Source organism: Protobothrops mucrosquamatus, unplaced genomic scaffold (genome assembly GCF_001527695.2).
Source record: "Protobothrops mucrosquamatus isolate PMUCROS unplaced genomic scaffold, P.Mucros_1.0 scaffold39, whole genome shotgun sequence".
Taxonomy (NCBI): Eukaryota; Metazoa; Chordata; class Lepidosauria; order Squamata; family Viperidae; genus Protobothrops; species Protobothrops mucrosquamatus.
In genome coordinates this window covers 1,188,822-1,195,444 of record NW_015386421.1, presented here as the reverse complement: position 1 = coordinate 1,195,444, position 6,623 = coordinate 1,188,822, and the positions used below count along the sequence as shown (strand labels likewise).

Genomic DNA, 6,623 nt, shown 5'->3' with positions numbered 1-6,623 from the left:
AGCCGATCAATCCCAATCCTAATTATTGTAGGGAATTATTGTAGGGAATATAGGAGGTGAGAGCATTAGAGAGGATAACTATCTGATAACAATAAATTATATACAAGGTATAAGATTATGTCTCTTTGTGGTATACAGAATGGGCATATTAAAAGAATTGCTAAGAAGGCAAGACTCCAAGAAAAATGAAGAATTTTTTTCCACTTATTACAACATTCTCTGCCATTCCTAGAAAGTTCTTTATCAATAGCTTTTCTTCCCCCTGTGTTGGGAAAGGCCCAGCTAGGCAGGGAGGAGGAATCAAAACAAGGGATTAGCCTTGAATCATTACATAGCTGTAAGAGATCCAGGACTGACACCTCCCCCACCCCAACTCTATGGAAACTTATCTATTCCCAGGCATAGTCAAGCAATCTGGGACGTTTCTTATAATATAAGTAGAATTACAATAAAGTAGTCAACTTGAACTCTTCACATATTGATTTACTGCTTGGGCTGACACACTGCTTCATATACAGGATTTCAGAAATCATTGAATTAAACTTGGAAATCATCTTGAAAAGAATCATACCAAATATTGCAAAGCTGTAGTTTCCACTAAAATATGGAGGTTGGGGGTATAAAATTCTTACAGCAAAACCAGTGCTCTCCAATTCTTGATACACTTTTTTGTGCATGTAGGTAATGGTGTTTTTTATTGTATTTAGAAGAAAAGTAATACATCTCTACTATAGCAATGAATGTATCATAACTAACTCTAGTGGTTGGGGTTTGAGACTTGGAGAATGGAGCATGCCCATATCAGAAGAGCAAGACCAAAAGGACTACACGTACATGATCATTAATCATCAGCGGAACACACTAATGGTGCTAATGTCCTATGTGACAGTGACCCATCTTTAGGATCATGATTTAGAGGCTCTGGGTGGAAGCCCAGCTCAAAGGAGTAAATGTGTGAATTCTTCACTGATACTAAACCTTCTAATAAATCTTACACACACCAAAAAGCTGTAAGCACTAAATCCCAGAATCTGGTAATTGAAACCCTCCAAGCTCATAGGGATGAAAAGGTAAATGGCATATGTGTGTTTTTATTATAGTTTACCTGATTATCTCCCAAGGAGACAAAGGAAAGCAAGACTTTCAAATTAATGCACAGTATTTCACACTTCAAAAATAATGCGTGCAACTGAATAAATGAATTCTGTATATAACAGTTCTGGGATAATAGTTTCATTTAGCAAATACATAAATGCAGTTCTATTACGTATTTTGCATCTTATAGTGCAAATATTCCACTTTGCACTATATTCCAAAGACTTCAGTGTCTATTTTCCGGGAGGGAACGATCCTTATATCTGGAGTTTCAGTAACTGTCATAGCTGAGTTATCTAACAAATACTTTTTACTAACCCTGCTTGGAGAACTCATACTCAGCATCCAGGCTTGTACTGTAATATCATATATGGAGGCTGCTGTTAAAGACTGAAATATTGTTTTATTTTATATTAATATTTTATTATCTTAGTACAAATATCTAAATACACTAATACAATAGGAACAGAAGCTACTAACACTGTAATCATTAAACCTTTCAAAACAGAAAATTCATATAAAATATAATTTCTAAGACATATATTTAGATAATTGCTAAAATTATACAAATAATGCAGAATATCATTGCCAGAAAGTTGCAAATACATTATATTTATCATTTTTTTCTCCCGTTTTATTGTTTTAAGCAGCTCAGAGTAGCTGCATAGTGAGATGAGTGGCAGATAAATTTAACAAATAATAATGCCTATCGCAGGCCATTGGAAAGGAGTCAATAGGTAGACAAAATGCCAAATCCAGTCTGAACTGGGTGATGAGCCTTAATAATAATACCATCTGGATGATAAAGATTGGCTATGACTACCTTTAACTCCTCTTAGAATTGAATGCCTGTATCATAATTATTGGTTATATGTGGTGGGATCACTGGCAGAAGATGACGGGGCCTCTCTACGGGGAATAAAAGACATTCCAGCTTGGAGTTGGTTCAGGGAAGGTAATGTCTGAGGTCAAACCCTTAGGTCTAAATCTGCCATTTCTCAAGAGAAGGCAGACAGTCTAGCAAGATTCTTGTAATATAATATTCAGCAATAAAATGTTTATTTGGACCTATTCACAGAATGATTCTGGGTGCTTGCACCTGACATTATTGCTTTAGGCTTTCCTAATTCTTATTCTTACCATTTGGCAAGATTCTGTTATTTTAACCTTACAATAAACATAGTGTTAGTATTTGTGCTGCTTATCTGGACTACCTCGAAGGGGCTGACAAGAATAGAGGGCGGTTGGGTGGGCAGGTTTTTGTTTCTCCACCCTGAGATGTGGTTCTGCTTTGGAACATCGTATTTCTGTCAACTCTTCTGACATGGTACCGGGGAATGAGGTTGAACCTACCACTGAATTCTGTTCAGGAATAGATCTAGATGAACTAGTTTGGTCTAGTGGTTAAGGCATCAGCTAGAAACCAGGAGTCCATGAATTCCAATCTTGCCTTAGTCATGAAAGCAGACTGGGTGACTTTGGGCCAGTCAGTCTCTGTCAGCCCAACCCACATCTGCGTTTCTGTGTAGTTACAACCTAGATTTATTTATTAGATTTTTATCCCACATTTAGTATTTTTATAAATAAGGTAGTGAACATATCTAATACTCCTCCCTCCTCCCATTTTTCCCACCACAACAACCCTGTGAAGTGAACTGGGCTTAGAGAGAGTGACTGGCCCAAAGTCACTCAGTTGGCTTTCATGACTAAAGTGGGACTAGAACTCACCATTTCCAGATTTCTAGCCTAATGCCTTAACCACTAGACCAACTATTTGTTTTCCTCGTTTCTACATACAAAGGTGAAACAGAGTGCTGGCTGCATTCAGGGAAACAAAAGCGTAATATACTAACAGCAGTTTGGCCTTCTAGTAATACTATATGTGTAGTCTTTTCAGTGATGTGTTGATTGCATGATTAAACATCTATTCTGCCTGGCCAAGATAGTGTTTCCCCTTAGGGAGGTTTAAATCACTGGATAGTGGGCCTATGTTTGGCAGTGATGTTCTGTGTTCTTCTTCTTCCCATGGAAGAACAAGAACAGTGAGCAAAGGAATATTATGTAAGAAAATAGTGCCTATTGGGCATAGATGTAAATGTTTGATAACATTTTGCTAAGAGCATGTCCGAAGGCTGCTACCACTCATTTGTCCTGTTTGGGATATTGGGAGTGGTGGGCTTGCTTCTTAGCTTCTGGTAAGCAAAGCCTTCCACTTTGATCTACCCCCAAGAGTCCAAACTGCTGCTTTAGTCCCTGAATTGTTGGTGAAGAAAGCTGCCACTCTGCCTGCAACTCATGAAGCCGGCTCCCAAGAAGAAGGAGGTGAAGCAGTGCCATTGCACTCTCTAGAGCTGGAGAATGCAGTGTTGCTGACCTGACTCATTCTTCAGTTGGTCATAGAATGAAGTTCCAAGATCTGCACAGCATTGATCTTTCTAACCTCTCTCACTCTACAGTGTCATTAGAAAGGAGAAATTGGAATCATAAGCCTCTTTTGGAGACACCGGTAGTTCTTCTTGGACCCATTCCTTACTGTAGGTATCACATTGCCAGTACAGTTTTATGTAGCTATAGATAGACCTCCTTTAATGACCACAATTGTGACCAGCAACTCAGTTCTTAAGTTAAGTGGTTGCTAAATACAATCATCATAACCATGCTTATGGTTTTACTTCAGCTTTCCTTGCTTTACAGACCTGTGAAAGTTGTAAATGCAAAGACTGGTTGCAGTTACTTTTTCATCAGTGTTTGAATGGTTGCTAAATGAGGCAGTCACTAAATGAGAGCTGCCTACATTTCTTGCAAGGCTGAGGTTGGTTACTAGGGAAGATAAATATTCTATCATTTTATCTTCCTTCCTCCCTCCCTCCCTCCCTCCCTCAGATATTTGGATATGTTGGTATTTCCCAATAAGTGTCAAGCTTTCTGTTTTTCCTAAATAGGTGTATAGAAAGTGTCTGTTATTGTTAAGGACAAATCCCTGTGTTTTCTCCAGCTTTGATACAGTATGAAAAATCCTGCTTCGCAAAAAATCTTTAGTGCGTAGACACCAGTTAAGAAATTTATGACAGTCAATTTTCAGCCAGGATATAAGGTGTTAGCTAGGAATAGATATATCATGTGGGGAGGGATGGCAGTAGAAAGACAAATGAAATTCATTTCTTGCAAAGAGTAAATCATATATACAGAGAAAAATGTAAAGACAGCCTTACCTACATCTTATTGTAGATGTAGGATTTTGAAATTGCTATCATTAGGTATAAATCAATTGAACAAAGAGGGAGTTTAAATAGAAAATGTCTTCTCATAATTTAACTTTGGAACTCATTGCCCCATGTTGTGACAAAGGCCAGCAGAATAATTGGATTTAAATAAGAATGATACAAATAAGGAAATTGCTTTCTAAAATAGATAAACTACCATTCATTGATGGCATCGTTAAATATTAGATTGAAAATAAGTGACACCTTCCAATATATAGAAGACTTGTCTTGTTCCTGTTGTTACTTTTATCCAATAACCTTGTTTTATCTTTGTGTGCTCTTTGAAGGGATATAGGAAGGGGTGTGTATGTCCACAGCACCCTAAATGTCAGCTCTGAGGCTTTGAATTAGTGATCATCTTCACAAGATTTGCTCTAAAACTTGCATCAAACCAGATTCCCAAAACCCATGCTGGATAAGAATTTAGCTGGATTTGAGTAAATGTGCATATTTAAAATAACTCTAACTCTAGCCTTATGGAGCAGCATCCGCCCATTATTTCTCAGGTCACCGCTTGGCTAATGGTCTATTAATTTGTTCAGTTGTCCCATGTGAATCAAACTCAATTTCTGGTCTGTGATTTTTCCTTGTCAGCAGTGTGATGGATTGGACTTACGGCTGTCAGCGCCTGCTCCCAATCCGACCCCCACCTTTACCTCACACTGCTCCTGCCTGAAAAATAGGAAGATGTTTTCCCCGTGCCTCTGGCAAGCACAGAGATGCTCCCACCCTCACCCACACAAATCTTCGCTAAAGAGCCCGTACATCTACTGCTGTGTTGGGAAAGATTTGTCTTCAGCCATGAAAAATGACAGAAATATTTAAGGACAAATAAGGTTTACAAACCCAATTGAAAATTATTATGGGGAGGCCCTGGCTGCAGATGAGCCCGAGCTGATGTGCAGAGGCAATCAAATCGAATTTCCTTATCGGGGCTGTTATTTTAGGGCGTTATCTGGCACCATAATGCAGTTATAAATTCAATTTTGCTGCCGAGCATTTATTGTTTACTATTGCCAGTTTGCTGGGGAAAAAATGTAAACACTTCATGACTGTAAAACTAATTTCTGTCCTGAGAAGTAAGGTAGGAGGCTGGGGATAAAAAGATGAAAGGAAAATAAGTTCAAGGATAAAGCCCTGGCTATACATTGGACAGGCTTTTAGATTAGCCCCAAGGTGGCTGCTTTTCAGTCTTTGTCTTATGCCCAGTCAAATCTTGTTTCAGCTGCTGCATTTTATAGGATTTGGGGAGATGTTGACTTTAATAGTTTTAATTATTAGGATGACAAATGTATCTGTGCACTGTATGGAAAGAGCGTTATTATATACAGTAGATATAGCATATCTTTTGCATAAATTGAACTCCCGTCACAAGTATCATTTGTCTCCAAAATAGAGAAAAGTGGACTTAGATCTGGGAGACCTAGTCATAAATCTTACTTTATGTTTATCACCTTCATTTTCTTCCGTCTGTAAAATGTGAATGATCCTGAGTTAAGAAAATAAAATAAATGCAAAGCACAGACAAAACAGCATAGCCACTACATTGATGCCTTCTCTTCTGCCAATTCTCCAGTGCCCTCTTTCAGGAGAGGTTAATGCTGAAATAGCACATAATGTGCTCCAGACGTGGTTTTCATGGCCACTTTACAGTGCCCCCTGCTGGAAAATGTAAGATAAACCACTCATAGAATCTCCAATTCTGAAATTTAGTTAGAAGCTTTCTTTCCTGATATTTGTTTGTGTATTTATTTATTATGTATGTATGTATTTATTTATTTTGTTGCCTTTATTATTTTTATAAATAACTCAAGGTGGTAAACATACCTTATACTCCTTCTTCCTCCCATTTTCGCCACAACAAAAATAACAACTGGGAGAGAATGATCGACACAAGTTGACCCAGCGAGCTATTCCAGAGTTGTGCCTTTCCCCACAAGTCTTCTAGTTAAAGCTAAGCATAGCTAAGAAATGCAGATTGCTGGCAAGGAAAAGTTGAGATTATTCCATTAATTCTGCATAAAAATTATGTATTCATCTTTTATGGCAATTAAATAAAGTCAGGAATGCACAATTCAACTGGGAGATCTCTTACTGCTATTCCCTTTTCTCAATTTACTCCTTTCTGCATATGTACTATTTGTTGAGACTCCATCAGTATGGATTCCTAGCCATTTCGCACAGGAGCATCCTGACTCAGGAAAGGTAGATGTTTTTCCTGGACAGAGATCTTAACATTCTCTGAGTGCATTCCCCCCCCCCCCC

General features: G+C 38.2%; 1 protein-coding gene across 3 annotated transcripts in view; it reads left to right on the top strand.

Annotated features, from left to right (window-relative positions):
• Positions 1–6,623, top strand: part of RNF220 (ring finger protein 220) — a 333,204-nt gene that overhangs the window by 146,740 nt on the left and 179,841 nt on the right. The gene's annotated exons all lie outside the window — the stretch shown is intronic.